This window comes from Oncorhynchus mykiss, chromosome 19 (genome assembly GCF_013265735.2).
Source record: "Oncorhynchus mykiss isolate Arlee chromosome 19, USDA_OmykA_1.1, whole genome shotgun sequence".
In the NCBI taxonomy this organism is placed as follows: domain Eukaryota; kingdom Metazoa; phylum Chordata; class Actinopteri; order Salmoniformes; family Salmonidae; genus Oncorhynchus; species Oncorhynchus mykiss.
In genome coordinates, this window is record NC_048583.1 from 34,157,627 (window position 1) to 34,175,894 (window position 18,268).

Here is an 18,268-nt window from a genome sequence, read left to right on the forward strand (position 1 = left end):
GAAACACGTCTTCGGTCTAACGGGTCGTTTTGCACCGAACTGCGCATGTGCAAAGGCACTCGTTCGATATAAAGTTGTTTTGACAAAAATGTAAACGTGTCAGTTTGTCACTTTCACGAGGTTGGAGTAATAACATGTCCAAGTAGATAAGATATTGGCTCGAATCTAGATTGTGCCTTTAAAATTCGAGAAAATTAACATCTAAAGAAGAATTGTTCACTTCTCTAACTTCTCAATCCCAAAACCCCTACCTATCCTGCTTGGTCTGCTTCACAAGCATTCCCGGAAGCCTCGCGATCTTGAGCCTTGGGTTTAGACTCTGTGCTTACACAATGGCCTGTGCTGACACGGGCTAAAAGGGATGATGTCACCTGCAACAGCCCTATGATTATTGTGTTAAAGGGGAATACACAACCATAAAGCACCGATCGAACTGCTTCAATTATGGATTTGTTTACAAGGTAAGCTAAATCGATATTAGATAACTAGCACGATGACGGTGGTGTATTTTTTTCCCCCACATACAAATATATTCCAGATACATTTTTAACATATTTACGGCAACAGATCGACACAGATGAGACCCGATGACCGAGGATCAGCTAGATGGGTGGGACGAAGGGATAAAACATGCAAATTCGATTGCAAATGAAAGATCTATGTATACCGCCGCCACATTTTGGATGCAAAACTGCACAGTTAAAGGCGATTTGATTACCTCGGTATGTGAAGAATGTCTTTACGCGGTTTCGAGTGTCGTGTGTCTTTTGTATCAGTTCGTGTATTTATGCGGGCTTGTGGCGAAGAAGCCGGTGTTATATCTCTGGAACTGGTGTTCGCATGCGATGCAACTATAGTAGGCCTATACAAGTGAATGCTTTGATCTGTTGTAATTTTATTAATGCAGTGTAGCCTAAACCTGTTTTTTTGTTTTGCAATTAGGCCTACAGTGTGATTATGGTGTGAATGATCGAGATTGGGAACAAGTTAGATATATGCATTCACAACGTGTATTACTCTACTGTTCCAACTGTAATTTGCCTATGTATGTAATTTCCCTTGAACGTCAGTTAGAAGCTACACTACATTACCAAAAGTATGTGGACACATGCTCATAGGACATCTCATTCCCAAATCATGGGCATTAATATAGAGTTGCCCCCCCCCCCCCCCCCCCCCTTTGCTGCTTTAACAGCCTCCACTCTTCTGGGAAGGCTTTCCATTAGATGTTGGAACATTGCTGCGGGGACTTGCTTCTGTTCAGCCACAAGAGCATGAATGAAGTTGGGCAATTAGGCCTGGCTCACAGCCGAAGTTCCAATTCATCCCAAAGGTGTTTGATGAGGTTGAGGTCAGGGTTCTATGCAAACCAGTCAAGTTCTTCCACACCAATCTCAAAAAAATATGGACCTCGCTTTGTATGGACCTTGCTTTGAACGGGGGCATTGTCATGCTGAAACGGGAAATGGCCTTCCCCAAACTGTTGCCACATAGTTGGAAGCACATAATCGTCTAGAATGTCATTGTATGATGTAGTGTTAAGATTTCCCTTCACTGAAACTAAGGGGCCTAGCTCAAACCATGAAAAACATCCCCGGACCGTTATTCCTCCTCCACCAAACTTTACAGTTGGCACTATACATTCAGGCAGGTAGCGGTCTCCTGGCATCCCCCAAACCCAGATTTGTCTGTCAGAGTGCAAGATGGGAACGCGTCCAATGGACTGCTCCAGAGTCCAATGGACTGCTCCAGAGTCCAATGGACGCAAGCTTTACACCACTCCAGCTTGGCATTGCACATGGTGATGTTAAGCTTGTGTGCAGCTGCTCGGCCATGGAAACCCATTTCATGAAGCTCGCGACAAACAGTTATTGTGCTGACGTTGTTTCCAAAGGCAGTTTGGAACTCGGTAGTGAGTGTTACAACCAAAGGCAGATGATTTTTACGCGCTTCAGCAATCGGCGGTCCTGTACTGTGAGCTTGTGTGGCCTTCCACTTCGAGGCTGCTCATAGACATTGTCTTTTCACAATAACAGCACTTACAGTTGATCTTGGCAGATCTAACAGGGTAGACATGAACTGACTTGGAAAGGTGGCATCCTATGATGGTGCCATGTTGAAAGCCACTGAGCTCTTCAGTAAGGCTATTCTACTGCCAATGTTTGTCTATGGAGATTGCATGGCTGTGTGCTTGTTTTTATACATCTGTCAGCAATGGGTGTGGCTGAAAAAGCCGAATCCACTAATTTGAAGGGGCGTCCGCATACTTTTGTATATACTGTATGGTATATGTCATTCCTATTCCAATATTTGACCAAAGGAGCCTAAATTTACTCCGTGCAAGGATCTTACATGTTCTGTTTAAAGGGCGAATTGGCTCTGGAAGCCAAAACAGCAAAATACTCCATCTGAACTTGAATCGATTCTCAATTGCAGTGCGGTTCTAGAAACATAAATCCCTTTCCCTTATTTAACTAGGCAAGTCAGTTAAGAACAAATTCTTATTTTCAATGACAGCCTAGGAACACTGGGTTAACTGCCTGTTCAGGGGCAGAATGACAGATTTGTACCTTGTCAGCTTGATGATTTGAACTTGCAACCTTTCAGTTACTAGTCCAACACTCTAACCACTAGGCTACCCTGCCGCCCCTTTGACCTTGAGTTCATATCAAAATTATTACACAAATGCAAAATACACATTTAATCCACACTGTTTTTACCAGTTTTAATATGGCTGTGACAACATTTTTCAGTGACATGTTTGTGGCGTCTGTCTTCCGTGTACTCACAGGTGTTCAGAGACGCAGATAGCTAATTAGCACAGGTAGTTCACTGTCTTCTGTCTGTTTTCCGTAAACAAGCGCTGTATAACATGGAAATATGGCCGTGTGGGAACCCTAACCCTATAAAGGTGTGTATCTATTGAACCTTTTTGTTTTTTGAAAATGTATTTCTCCCCAATTTGAAAGATAAGATCCTTATGTTTCCAAAACTGTACGGCAAGCGACGCGTGTTAATTTTTCAGACCGAGAGTCTCGGCTCTTTAAGTTTTACCATCAACAAGCAAACAAGTTTCTCTCAATGATATATTGTTGTTAGGAAACTGTCTGTAGTTTGTATTCTATACTCTTGCCTTGGGGTCAGAGTAGCAGTGAGGGACACACAAGCAATTCCACAGTAACAGTGATGCTGAGACTCAGATTTTTCACTTTAAAATGCATGTTTGGTAGCAGAATGAGGGCACAATCCGTCATTCTGTCTGTTCTTTAGATCTGCACTGTTCAAGTAAATGTATTTTTGTCAAATTTTCTGTGGAGGTTATGAAAAGTAGTTATTGGTTTAACTTTGCTACCATTTGGTTTTTGTTTGACATAGATTTTAAAGTGAGAGTCTCAGCATCCCTCTTATCGTGGAAGTAAGCATTTCACTGTTAGTCCACACCTGTTGTTCACGAAGCATGTGACAAATCAACTTTCATTTTGATTAAAAAAGGGCCTAGAGGACATTACAACTTGTTTACATGCATCAGTTTTGCCCCTCTAATCCTATCATCAGGTGAGGCATTAAAAATAAAAGATTTAACCAATGTTTGCTGAACCGTCTTGAGCGCAATCCACCCCTAATTGCTGTGTGTAATGATGTAGAAGATGGGTGATGTCTTGTTTGCCTCCATGCACTGACGTCTGTGATGTTAGACATGCATAGGCTTGAATGTTCTATCATACGCAAAATAGTCTACATGCTACCCAGAGGTCTCCGATCAAGCCCAAGTCATGCTAATGACAACAAGCCTAGTAGCTCAGTGCTAAATTGTTCTCGTTCTGAAATATGACGGGTATTTTGTAGGGCTGACACAAATCACATGCCTCAGTCAGCCTCACGATCACTTAGATTACTACAGTGCTGTTAATCATCCATTCCAGACCAGGCCCCTCTGTGTGTGTTTTTGTGTCTGTGTGCGGCACTGGATTCTCAGCCTTTTTAATAAGTAATACCTCCGATACTTAACACGCTGAGCACCGGGCAGAAGCCCAAGTCTCTTCCAGGCATCATCAGACCATTCCGTTTAGATGGGTTCCTGTCTGGCTGCCTACGCTGCGCCCCCAGGCTGACATTCCCCCTGGTTCACCAGCCCTGAATCGCAGGTTCCTACTACTGACCTCTCTGCATTCCCCTGTCTGGGGGACTGACTGGGGCTCTAATAGCGTATAGAATCCCACCCTCCCCCTCTCTCTTGTGTGGGTGTGTGTGTATGCACACTTTGTGTGCGTGTCTGGCGTGTCTATTTTGTTATCCAGCAGACAGCCACAAGGGGATTTTATTTAGCTCAATTAGTGAGAGATCTGGAATCGCTGACATGAAGTGTGGGAGTAGCAGAAGCCTTAAATTAAAACCAATGAGGTCATACTGATAGAATACCATAAACACTGTACTGTAGGAGCTATCTCAACGTGAGGGAATGTCACAGCTATGCCAAGATGTGATACCAGAACTTCTTTCCACTACAAGTAACCGATACTGAGCAAGGAGGAGATCTGTGAGAGATGTTTGTGTTCCTCTGTGATGTTCCCACCCCCCCTCGAACTCATCTAAATCTCTGCTCACAGCAGCCCCAGTCCCAGACTCAGTCATGCACAATGACACCATGACGTATGGGTAAAGAGTCATTAATACCATTAGTATTTGAAACATATTAATAGAACTTAAGTGATGAATGAATGACTGACCTCTAGTCTACCTCTGTGGTGGCAGATGCAGTCTGAGGAGAAGTACAGATGAGCTAGATGGGTGGTAGAGAAATGAGGTAGAGCATTCACCTCTAACTGGGCTAGGTCTAGTTGTTCATAACACGTGCCGGTCTTGAGCTAACTCTATGGCAATTGGGAAAGCCTTTCAAAAGAGCAACATTGAAGCTCTTCCACTAAATGTGTGCAGGAGCTACCTCCGGATATATATATATATATATATATAGCGTTTGGCACAGTTCTGGTTGGCACTGTTCTTTCCTCCTAATTTAGTTATGATGATTTAGTTTTTGGAACAGTTTTGTTGCTATGTCAAAACATTGCTCAGGTGAGGTGAGGATAAATGAGGTAACTCACTCAGTGAAACCAAGCCAGTTGTTTTCCTTTCGGTGCTCGCTCAGCTTCCGCCTTTGCCTGTGAACTGCTCTGGAGAATGATTTACCAGTGTACTCTATGCTCTGCTAGACTTTATTGTGTGTGTTTGTGTTTTGCTTTGTGTGTGTTCTAGACTTGCATATTTGCATGTGGTGGAGACAGACATAGCATAAGACAGACATTGCATAAAGGTTGGTGGGTGGTAACACCCTTTGTACCACCCACATTAAAATTAGGCAGATAGAAGGAGCACCAGCATGTGCGGTCGGTGCACCGGGCACCATTTAGTTTTCTGCGTAGGACTAGTATGAAGTGGATGGGACTATCCCAGAGGCCTCTGTAGCCCTGCCCTGCCTGCCTTGCCCCACCCATTGAGCCCAGCCCTCTGTCCGGTGAGGCTCAACAATGGTCCAGTGTAGCTGTTTGAACAACTTCCCATTCTCTGCTTGTGTGCTTCATTGGGGCTGGACAATGGTGTGTCCCGGTGTTATTCATTCTCAGGCAGAGGCGCAGCCAGCCAGTCTGTCTGTCTGTCACCCCACCCCACTTCCTCAGTGAGCCTCAGCTCCCCCTAACTCTGGTCCTCTAGCCCAGCTCCCCCTAACTCTGGTCCTCTAGCCCAGCTCCTCCTAACTTAAACCCTCCAGAGGGCTGCCTCAGTGAGCCCAGCTCCCCTCGCTGCTCCCCTAGAGAAGGTTGTCAGCACCCACACAGCATACACAAACGAACACCCCAAAGATGGAGAAGCTTTGCAGACTGTGTTGATAGTACTTTATAGCCAACGGGCAGCTGGAAAGTGTGCCTAATGCATAAAAGGGTTTTTCTTCCTCTCTCTCTTTTTAACTTATGTTAGTCTTTGAGTGGTTGTGACAAGCAAGCAGCTTTGAAATGTTTTCTGCTTTGAGGCTTGTGTGTATGCTTTGAATAATCTTCCGTATTTGGCGAGTGTGTTACAATACTATGCTATGAATCGTCTTGTTTGGCAACAGGGCAGAGAGAGTGTGAACAGGCATTCATCTTAGAGGTACACATTACATCACCACACTCAGAAACAATGAGACCCTCACGTACAAACTAAGCCGGCTCCTACTCTTATCCCTAACCATGAAGTAACAAGTAAGAACTCTGAAAATCGTAGTTGGGGCAGGAGTGAAACTATGAGCCAGAATGGTTTTCCACAGGGGAAGGCCTAAATGGATTCATGTCTCGTTTGCGACATGCTAACAAAGAGCCCAGGCGGCATTCCACTGTGAATAAGCTTGAAGAGCGTCTCTTGTTTGTCATCAACATTCCACATCACTGACACTGTTGTTCCAAATGGCTGGAAGGGTTCCATGAGTTGAAGCAATGTGCCTTGTCATGTTGCAGTGATACGTGATCGGCATGAATGATTGCTACAGTGTTGCTTCAGTAATGTGACATGCAAAAGGTGACCAGATTTTAAAAAGCGGTGATGTTCATAGCTACCTGACGGCTACCGGTTTGAATGAACAAACTCCCATGCCTGCCTTAATGCTCCTCACTCCGTGGTTGCTGTTTTCACAGACGACTACAGCATTTGCTCACCTATCAATGTTATTGTGAGTGGGGCAGTTTCTGATATGGTGTGTGAGTGATTGTACTATAAATAGTGATGGGGTTTCCAGATGAAGCAAACCAATGGGATTGTTTTTGTAATGTTCACAATAAGAATTGATTTCCCATGGCACATCAAATGGAACCAAGTATTTTTTTTTAACCGTCTGACCATAGGCCTATATGGGCTGTAGGTTCTTTGTAGTGCTTCAAAGGACTCATAATATTGTGTAAGATCATTCAATATGGACATGCTGTGCTTTCTATGCCTCTCAGCCTCTCTGTTCCCTGAATAAGATGATTTATAAGAAATGTTTTCTGTCATATTGGTACTTCTTGTCTGTCTCCTTTGGCTAGATTTTAAACAGAAGGGGGGGGGGGGGCTGACCTTTCACCATAAAGCACAGGTCCTCCTCAAAGAAGATCATATCCTGCTGACTGAGGTCTGAGACATCCAAGCCTGGGTATCTTTCCAACATAAAACTTACTGTAGTTATAAATGTTCAAATCCTGGATCGGTGAGGAGGATGTCCGGTAGCTCTGATCCTTTCAACAGATGGAAGGAGAATTGATGGCTACTGTCTGGTCTCTGAGTCAATCAGAAGAACTGTCCATGTTGGTCAGGCGTATTGAAATCTTCAAAAGAAACTTGACCTCCTGAGAATTGAATTTTTAACTACCTCAAGGAGGACAATCTCTGTCTGATCTGTCTAAAGTGTACTGGGTACTAGCCAGCCTCCGCCCAGTACCCTGCCCTGAACTTTAGTCACTGTTACTAGCCAGCTACTACCCGATACTCAACTCTGCACCTTAAAGACTGCTGCCCTATGTACAGTCGTGGCCAAAAGTTTTGAGAATGACACAAATATTAATTTTCACAAAGTTTGCTGCTTCAGTGTCTTTAGATATTTTTGTTAGATGTTACTATGGAATACTGAAGTATAATTACAAGCATTTCATAAGTGTCAAAGGTTTTTATTGACAATTACATGAAGTTGATGCAAATAGTCAATATTTGCAGTGTTGACCCTTCTTTTTCAAGACCTCTGCAATCCGCCCTGGCATGATGTCGATTAACTTCTGGGCCACATCCTGACTGATATCAGCCCATTCTTGCATAATCAATGCTTAGACTTTGTCAGAATTTGTGGGGTTTTGTTTGTCCACCCGCCTCTTGAGAACCACAAGTTCTCAATGGGATTAAGGTCTGGGGAGTTTCCTGGCCATGTACCCAAAATATCGATGTTTTGTTCCCCGAGCCACTTAGTTATTATTTTTGCCTTATGGCAAGGTGCTCCATCATGCTTGAAAAGGCATTGCTCATCATCAAACTGTTCCTGGATGGTTGGGAGATGTTGCTCTCGGACTGATGTGTTGGTACCACTCTTTATTCATGGCTGTGTTCTTCGATTGTTCTTAAATTGTGAGTGAGCCCACTCCCTTGGCTGAGAAGCAACCCCACACATGAATGGTCTCAGGATGCTTTACTGTTGGCATGACACAGGACTGATTGGAGCGCTCACATTGTCTTCTCCGGACAAGCTTTTTTTCCGGATTCCCCAAACAATCGGAAAGGGGATTCTGCAGAGAAAATTACTTTACCCCAGTCCTCAGCGGTCCAATCCCCGTGCCTTTTGCAGAATATCAGTCTGTCCCTGATGTTTTTCCTGGAGAGAAGTGGCTTCTTTGCTGCCCTTCTTGACACCAGGCCATCCTCCAAAAGTCTTCACCTCACTGTGCGTGCAGATGCACTCACACCTGCCTGCTGCCATTCCTGAGCAAGCTCTGTACTGGTGGTGCCCCAATCCTGCAGCTGAATCAACTTTAGGAGACAGTCCTGGCACTTGCTGGACTTCCTTGGGTGCCCTGAAGCCTTCACAACAATTGAACCGCTCTCCTTGAATTTCTTGATGATCTGATAAATGGTTGATCTAGGCGCAATCTTACTGGCAGCAATGTCCTTGCCTGTGTAGCCCTTTTTGTGCAAAGCAATGATGACGGCACGTGTTTCCTTGCAGGTAACCATGGTTGATAGAGGAAGAATAATGATTCCAAGCACAACCCTCCTTTTGAAGCTTCCATTCTGTTATTTGAACTCTCCAGCCTTGTCCTCGTCAACACACACCTGTGTTAATGAAAGAATCACTGACATGTCAGCTGGTTCTTTTGTGTCAGGGCTGAAATGCAGTGCAAATGTTTTTTGGGGAAAGTTAATTTGCATGGCAAAGAGGGACTTTGCAATTAATTGCAATTCATCTGATCACTCTTCATAACATTCTGGAGTATATGCAAATTGCCATCATACAAACGGAGGCAGCAGACTTTGTGAAAATTAATATTTGTGTCATTCTCAAAACTTTTGGCCACGACTGTACATAGTAATTGAACACTGGTCATTTTAAGAATGTTTACATACTGTTTTACCAACTTCATATGTACTGTATACATATAGGCTCATCCTATATAACTACTGCCGTACACACATTTTCTATTCATATACTGTTTATAATGTCTATAACACTATCCTATACAGTGCGTTCGGAAAGTATTCAGACTACTTTACTTTTTCCACATTTTGTTACGTTACAGCCTTATTCTAAAATTGATTAAACAGGTTTTTATAAATTTGGGAAAATGTATAACAAAAAAACTATCACATTTACATAAGTATTCAGACCCTTTACTCAGTACTTTGTTGAAGCACCTTTGGCAGCGATTTCAGCCTAGAGTCTTCTTGGCTATAGCGTTACAAACTTGTCACACCTGTATTTGGGGAGTTTCTCCCATTCTTCTCTGCAGATCCTCTCAAGCTCTCAGGTTGGATGGGGAGCGTCGCTGCACTGGTATTTTCAGGTCTCTCCAGAGATGCTTGATCGGGTTTGGGCTCTGGCTGAGCCACTCTAGGACATTCAGAGACTTTTCCCGAAGCCACGCCTGCGTTGTCTTGGCTGTGTGCTTAGGGTTGTTGTCCTGTTGGAAGGTGATCCTTTGCCCCAGCCTGAGGTCCTGAGTGCTCTGGAGCAGGTCTTCATCAAGGATCCCTCTGTACTTTGCTCCGTTCAACTTTCTCTCCATCCTGACTAGTCTCCCAGTCCTTGCTGCTGAAAAACATCCCCACAGCATTACACTGCCACCAGCATGCTTCACCGTAGGGATGGTGCCAGGTTTCCTACAGATGTGACGCTTGGCATTCAGGCCATGGTCTGAGAGTCTTTAGGTGCCTTTTGGCAAACTCAAAGCAGCCTGTCATGTGCCTTTTACTGAGGAGTGGCTTCCATCTGGCCACTCTACCATAAAGGCCTGTTTGGTGGAGTGCTGCAGAGATAGCTGTCCTTCTGGAAGTTTCTCCCATCTCCACAGAGGACCTATGGAGCTCTGTCATATTGACCATTGGGTTCTTGGTCGCCTCCCTTCTCCCCCGATTGCTCAGTTTGGCTGGACGGCCAGCTCTAGGATGAGTCTTGGTGGTTCCAAACTTCTTCCATTTAGGAATGATGGAGACCACTGTGTTCTTGGGAACCTTCAATGCTGCAGAAATGTTTTGGTACCCTTCCCCAGATCTGTGCCTCGACACAATCCTGTCTTGGAGCTCTACTGACAATTCCTTCGACCTCATGGCTTGGTTTTTGCTCTGACATGCACTGTCAGCTGTGGGACCTTATATAGACAGGTGTGTGCCTTTCCAAATCATATCCAATCAATTGCATTTACCACAGGTGGACTCTAAGTTGTAGAAACATCTCAAGGATGATCAATGGAAACAGGATGCACCGGAGCTCAATTTTGAGTCTCGTAGCAATGGGTCTGAATGCTTACTTAAATAAGGTCTGCAAATGTATTCAAAATAACACATTTAAATACATTTCTAAACCTGTTTTTGCTTTGTCATCATGGGGTGTGTAGATTGATGAGGAAAAAATATAATTGAATCAATTTTAGAATAAGGCTGTAACATAACAAAAAGTGGAAAAAGTCAAGATTTGATTTGAACCAGGATTCAGACTTTGTTGATGCTACCATACATCATGTGTTTGCACTTTGTATCCTCAATGACACTGGTTTCACCCTCAGTCTGTAGCTTGATTTACTTACATTTACTTACAGTAAATAGGCTATATAAGGGAGCTTCTGAACAATAACAACATGGAGAGGTACAGAGGGAATCGTCAAGTTTGTCTCTTGCTGACTATCGCCAATCAGCTGAGAAATGGTGTGATCGGATGATCTATACATTCCTTTGAATGTTTGTATCCTGCGCACAAACAGGGACTGTGTCCCGATTCTCTACCCTTATGGTGCACTTGACCTCTTCCCATTAAAAGGAAATGACTGATGTGAAGACGTGGTGGAAACTCCCTATGGCCCATGCTTACACCAATCAAATGCTATTTACAGTAAATATGTGCTGAGTGCATAAGTGTACACATCCCAGAGAGTTGGATGCAGGAAGGCTAATAATATTTCTCAGTGGGAACAGTGTTGTTTGGTTATTTAAGATACTGTACAATGCCTTCAGAAGTATTCATACCCCTTGACTTTTTCCACATTTTGTTTTTATAGCCTGAATATATAAAATTGATAACATTTTGATTTTGTGTCACTGGCCTACACACAATACACCATTTAATGTCAAAGTGGAATTATGTTTTTAGAAATGTTTACAAATTAATACAAAATGAAAAGCTAAAACAAATAAGTATTTAACCCCTATGTTATGGCAAGCCTAAATAAGTTCTGGAGTAAAAATGTGCTTAACAAGTGTCATAATATGTTGCATGTACTCACCTTTGTTTGCAATAATAGTGTTTAACATGATTTAACATCTCTGTACCCCACACATAAACTCAGCAAAAAAAGAAACATCCTCTCACTGTCAATTGCATTTATTTTCAGCAAACTTAACATGTGTAAATATTCGTATGAACATAACAAGCTTCAACAACTGAGACATAAAGTGAACAAGTTCCACAGACATGTGACTAACAGAAATTGAATAATGTGTCCCTGAACAAAGGGGGTGTGAAAAGTACCAGTCAGTATTAATTCTGCAGTGCATCTCCTCATGGACTGCACCAGATTTGCCTGTTCTTGCTGTGAGATGTTACCCCGCTCTTCCACCAAGGCACCTGCATGTTCCCGGACATTTCTGGGGGGAATGGCCCTAGCCCTCACCCTTCGATCCAACAGGTCCCAGACGTGCTCAATGGGATTGAGATCTGGGCTCTTTGCTGGCCATGGCAGAACACTAACATTCCTGTCTTGCAGGAAATCACACACAGAACGAGTGGCATTGTCATGTCAGGATGAGCCTGCAGGAAGGGTACCACATGATGGAGGAGGATGTCTTCCCTGTAACGCACGGCTTTGAGATGGCCTGCAATGACAACAAGTTCTGTCCGATGATGCTGTGACACACTGCCCCAGATCATGATGGACCCTCCAAATCCGCTCCAGAGTACAGGCCTCGGTGTAACGCTCATTTCTTCGACGATAAACGCGAATCCGACCATCACCCCTGGTCAGACAAAGACGCGACTCGTCAGTGAAGAACACTTTTTGCCAGTCCTGTCTGGTCCAGTGACTGTGTGTTTGTGCCCAAAGGCAACGTTTGTTGCTGGTGATGTCTGGTGAGGACCTGCCTTACAACAGGCCTACAAGCCCTCAGTCCAGCCTCACTCAGCCTATTGCGGACAGTGTTTGCACTGATGGAGGGATTGTGCTTTCCTGGTGTAACTCGGGCAGTTGTTGTTGCCATCCTATACCTGTCCAGCAGGTGTGATATTTGGGTGTACTTGTGCGAGGACAATCAGCTGTCTGTCCTGTCTCCCTGTAGCACTGTCTTAGGTGTCTCACAGTACAGACATGCAATTTATTGCCCTGGCCACATCTGCATGCCTCCTTGCAGGACCCTGGGCATCTTTCTTTTGGTGTTTTTCAGAGTCAGTAGAAAGGCCTCTTTAGTGTCCTAAGTTTTCATAACTGTGACCTTAATTGCCTACCATCTGTAAGCTGTTAGTATCTTAACGGCCGTTCCACAGGTGCATGTTCATTAATTGTTTATGGTTCATTGAACAAGCATGGGAAACCGTGTTTAAACCCTTTACAATGAAGATCTGTGAAGATATCAGGATTTTTAACTTTTTGTCCTGAATACAAAGCATTATGTTTGGGACAAATCCAACACATCACTGAGTACCGCTCTTCATATTTTCAAGCATGGTGGTGGTTGCATCATGTTATGGGTATGCTAGTCATCGGCAAGGACAAGGGAGTTAAAAAAAAAAAAAAATGGAATAGAGCACAGGCAAAATCCTAACTGGTAACCTGGTTCAGTCTGCTTTCCAACAGACACTGGGAGACAAATTCACCTTTTGTCAGGATAATAACCTAAAACACAGGGTCAAATATACACTGGACTTGCTTATCAAGACGACATTGAATGCTACTGATTGGCCTAGGAACATTTTACACTGCAATTTTAGTTTTAATACTCTATGGCAAGACTTAAAAATGACTGTCTAGCAATGATTAACAACCAACTTGACAGAGCATGAAGAATTGTACAATGTATATTTAGTATTGTACAAAATCCAGGTGTGCAAAGCTCTTAGATTTACACAGAAAAACTCACAGCTGTAATCGCTGTCAAAGGTGATTCTAAAATGTATTGACTCGGGTGTGAATACTTATGTAAATGAGTCATATTTCATTTTCAATAAATTTGCAACAATTTCCAACAACATGTTTTCACTTTTCCATTATGGGGTGTTGTGTGTAGATGGGTGAGACAAAAGGTAGATTTAATACATTTTGAATTCAGGCTGTACCACAACAAGATGTGGAATAAGTCAAGGGGTATGAATACTTTCTGACGGCACTGTGTCTGACCGCTCACTTTAGCATGCTAATGAGGCAGCAGCCAACTGACCAAAGTGCCCTGCTGAGGACAGAGAAAGGGCACAGCCTGTCCCAGAGCACGACTGGGACCCAAACAAAAGCAGTGCCATGTGTTTCAGCCAACTGTAATTCTCACAGTGAGAGGGTTTTCATGTTCTGATGTTTCATGAAACTGTTGATGATTAGTGGTGACATCCTGGTGATGTTTTTCCACCATTTTAATTGATGTAATCCTATAACTAACCAAGCTCTATCCACCACAGCAGACGTGTGTCATCATGTTTGATACAGCTGAAAGTGTGTATGAGTGATTGTGACATTTAAGCGTTATTGAATGTGTCAGATCATGACTCTTAGTGAGATTCGTCTCCAGGGTGTGAAGGTACTCCAGAGTGGTATACTACGAAGCAAGCTAGATCTACTTAGGATTTTAGAAAGCTAGCCAGCTTCAGTTAACTTCACATTCCAGGTCAGGCTTCGTCCGTACTACGACGGTGGATATTGCTCGTCCGCCTGCTGATAACTCTAGCAGGCTTGTAACTGTGCGTGTATGTCGCACATGGCTAGTCGAACACCAGACTTTTATTTGAGACAATGCTTAAACATGAATCCAGTGCCACATTTTAGTTGGTGCCAAAATTTGAACCAAAGAAAAGTTATCTTGCAAATTCAGCAGGCTAAGGTGTGAAATAGGCTTTTAGATGTGCCGTCTTATTTTATTATTTATCGTTAAATGCAGTCTTTAAAAAATATATATTTTTAAATTAACTAGGCAAGTCAGCTAAGAACAAATTCTTATTTACAATGCCTACACCGGCCAAAGCTGGACGACGCTGGGCCAATTGTGCGCCGCCCTATGGGACTCCCAATCATGGTCGGTTGTGATACAGCCTGGATTCGAACCAGGGTGTCTGTAGTGACGCCTCTAGCACTGAGATGCAGTGCCTTAGACTGCTGCGCCACTCGGGAGTGCTTAGCAATGCAAAAACACTTTCCTACTTCTATCCCTACTTCTTCTGTGGAACAGCTTGTTGCGTTGTGGCCATAGACCTAATCAATAGGAGGGTTTTGCAACCTCTAACCCTGGCAAGTTGACTGTTAAACTCATGGGTACACTAGCAATGGCTGCCAGTCTCAACTTGAATGGGAACTGCCATCTATGGATTATACACTGAGTGTACAATACATTAGGATCACCTTCCTAATATTAAGTTTTGCCCTCTGAACAACCTCAATTCGTCAGGGTATGGACTCTACAAGGTGTCAAGCTTTCCTCAGGGATGCTGGCCCATGTTTACTCCAATGCTTCCCACAGTCAAGTTGGCTGGATGTCCTTTGGGTGTTGCACCTTTCTTGACACACGCGGGAAACTGTTGAGCGGTAAAAACCCAGCAACGTTGCAGTTCTTGACACACTCAAACGGGTGCACCTGGCATCTACTCCCATACCAAGTTCAAAGGCACTTAAATATTTTGTCTTGCCTATTCACCCTCTGAATGACACACACACAATCCATGTCTCAAGGCTTAAAAATCCTTCTTTAACCTGTCTCCTCCCCTTCATCTACACTGATTTGAAGTGGATTAAACAAGTGACATAAATAATAATACCTTTCACCTGGTCAGTCTGTCTTGGAAAGAGTTCATAATGCTTTGTACGCGCAGTGTATGTCTGGTTGGTTGCAGCTGTCAGTTTGTAAATTTCAAAATACAATCGCGTGAAAAACTTAGTTTGTAAAGCAAATGCTGTGATCGATATTTTAACATAAAAAAAACATTTTCACAGAACTTTGATATAATAAAATATTTAATCAGTCCTCAAATTTAAGGGGATTATGATGCAATCTTTGCGAGGGAGAGGGTATCCTATTTCATTGGTCCTCAACTTGTGGCTCAGACACATTTCAGGATAAATAGAGTTAGCCCTGAGTTAGCCTGCCCCGGAGCAGGTTAGTTCTGAAGGATTCATTGCCATAAAATGTACCTAGCTAAAAGGTGAGCAACTTTCGTGGTAACGGTTATCCAAAGTTGCCTTGCTAACTCCAGAAACTTGATTCGTAGTATAGGGCTCATGCAGGGTTACTGAGGTGAATGTGGCACACCTTCGATGGGTTAGCCTATTCTGTCCAGGCACGCCGAAAGGGAAAAACAAGACACTCCCTTCAAGGAATTGTTTGCAAAAACACAGCTTAGGTGGTTCCAAAACAATGTTGGAATGTCTGGGAGCATGCATAAATATGACTGTGCGCATTCGTCCATCAATGGCGTTCATCTACAGTCTCCACAGACATACTGTACACTGACAGTGTGTCAGTCAGTCCCAGAGAAGGGAATATATATCAAGGCTGGTTTGTTACATTACAACGGTGATGGTGGCCATGTTATTTACTAGGATCCTGGCAGAGAGCAGGCTGGGTGAATGAGACTGAGGGAGAGCTGTCCATAGCTGTCTGGCTATGGACAGGGGAATGTGAGTCTGTCTGACCACTGACCAGTTTGTATCAGCCAGCCACTGAGCCTCTGCAGAATGGGCAGGCAGCCTGAGATAGCCAGACCAGCCCAGGGTGGTGACTGCTGGCAAACACTGGTTCCCTCTCTGAGGCAGTCCAACCCTGCTCTGTGTCTCTATGATGTGGACATAGTCATTTTTCTAGAGGAGAGAGGGGTTTTGCTTAATCTATAGAATAGCTCATGGTTTGTTGATTGCTGACAAATGGCTCCAGTGCCTTTTGATATCATGGGCTACATTTCAATGTAATTACCTTTTTTTTATGTCCACATACTAGTGTAGGCTAGACCACCAGTTAGAAGAGAATGTTGCAAAAGTTATTAAACAGGAAGCCCTTCTTTTTGTGTACGACCACTAATAAATGCTTCGTTGCACAGTATGCGCAGACGAGGTTGCTCTCTGGTGGCCTAGTTAGTTGTCAATTATACGCTGTATTAGAGGTTGACCGACTATGATTTTAACGCCGATACCGATTATTGGAGGGCCAAAAAATCCGATACCGATTAATCGGCCGATTTCTAATAAAAAAACGAAGAGCTGCTGGCAAAATGCACGAAAGTGCTGTTTTAATGAATGTTTATGCGCCTGCTTCTGCCTACCACCGCTCAGTCAGATACTTGTATGCTTGTATGCTCAGTCAGATTATATGCAACGCAGAACACGCTAGATAATATCTAGTAATATCATCAACCATGTGTAGTTAACTAGTGATTATGGTTGATTGTTTTTTATAAGATAAGTTTAATGCTAGCTAGCAGCTTACCTTGGCTTACTGCATTCGCGTAACAGGCAGTCTCCTTGTGGAGTGCAATGAGAGAGAGGCAGGTCGTTACAGCGTTTGTCTAGTTAACTGTAAGGTTGCAAGATTGGATCCCCCGAGCTGACAAGGTGAAAATCTGTCGTTGTGCCACTGAACAAGGCAGTTTAAAATAAGAATGTGTTCTTAACTGACTTGCCTAGTTAAATAAAGGTGTATATATATATATATATATATATAAATAAAAAAATCGGCGCCCAAAAATACAGATTTCCGATTTGATATGAAACTTGAAATCGTCCCTAATTAATCGGCCATTCCGATTAATCGGTCGACCTCTACCCTGTATGTGTTGTGATCGAATTATACTGTATTTTTCAACAGCCTAATGAATGTGGCTTTGTACATCTAGAGGGCTTTGTAGAGAGAGAAAGAGAAGCATCTAAAATATTCTGGTAGCAGGAGAAACTCTTTTTTATTCCTTTACTTGGCAACTATCTGAGAAAATAAACATGAGTGTGAATGCTGCTGGGTATTATCTGGGCAAAGGTCTGTCATCCACAGAAACACTAGCATGCTGTTTACTGATTGGAGTGGATGGAGACTTCATGCCAAATGGCACCATATTCCCTATTTGGTGCACTACTTTTGACCAGGGCCCATAGGGCTTTGGTCAAAAGTAGTGCACTATATAGGGTGCCATTTGGGACAAACACAAAATTACTTACTAGGGCTGGGATGATACCAGTGTCGCGATACTTGGTAGGAAACAAAACACAAAGGGAATTTAACTTCCACAGGCAAACAGTCCTAATGTTGGAAAGAAACATCATTATGTTGTCATCCAGAATCACATTTATTTATTTTCCAAGTTATAGCACCCACTATTTTATGTAAAGAAGGTTTTTAAAGGTGCAATGATTTTGATCTGCTTCGTGTAAATTTTACTACTTGCTGAGTAGCCCCCCGACTTGCTGAGTAGCCCCACGACTGTATGTAGCCCACTGAGTAGCCCCCTACTTACTGAGTAGCCCCCTACTTACTGTCGCCCACTGAGTAGCCCACTGAGTAACCCCCTACTTACTGAGTAGCCCACTACTTACTGAGTAGCCCCCTACTTACTGAGTAGCCCCCTACTTACTGAGTAGCCCACTACTTACTGTAGCCCACTGAGTAGCCCACTACTTACTCAGTAGCCCACTACTTACTGTCGCCCACTACTTACTGAGTAGCCCACTACTTAATGAGTAGCCCACTACTTACTGTAGCCCACTGAGTAGCCCACTACTTACTCAGTAGCCCACTACTTACTGAGTAGCCCACTACTTACTGAGTAGCCCACTACTTACTGTAGCCCACTGAGTAGCCCACTACTTACTCAGTAGCCCACTACTTACTGAGTAGCCCCTTA

At 43.4% G+C, this 18,268-nt stretch overlaps 1 protein-coding gene across 1 annotated transcript in view; it reads left to right on the forward strand.

Moving 5' to 3' along the window:
• Positions 1 to 249: 249 nt before the first annotated feature.
• Positions 250 to 18,268, forward strand: part of LOC110497719 (disheveled-associated activator of morphogenesis 1) — a 72,863-nt gene continuing 54,844 nt past the window's right edge. Inside the window, exon 1 of the mRNA XM_021574027.2 lies at positions 250 to 461. The gene's annotated coding sequence lies outside the window, so the exon portion shown is untranslated. The remainder of the gene's footprint in view (positions 462 to 18,268) is intronic.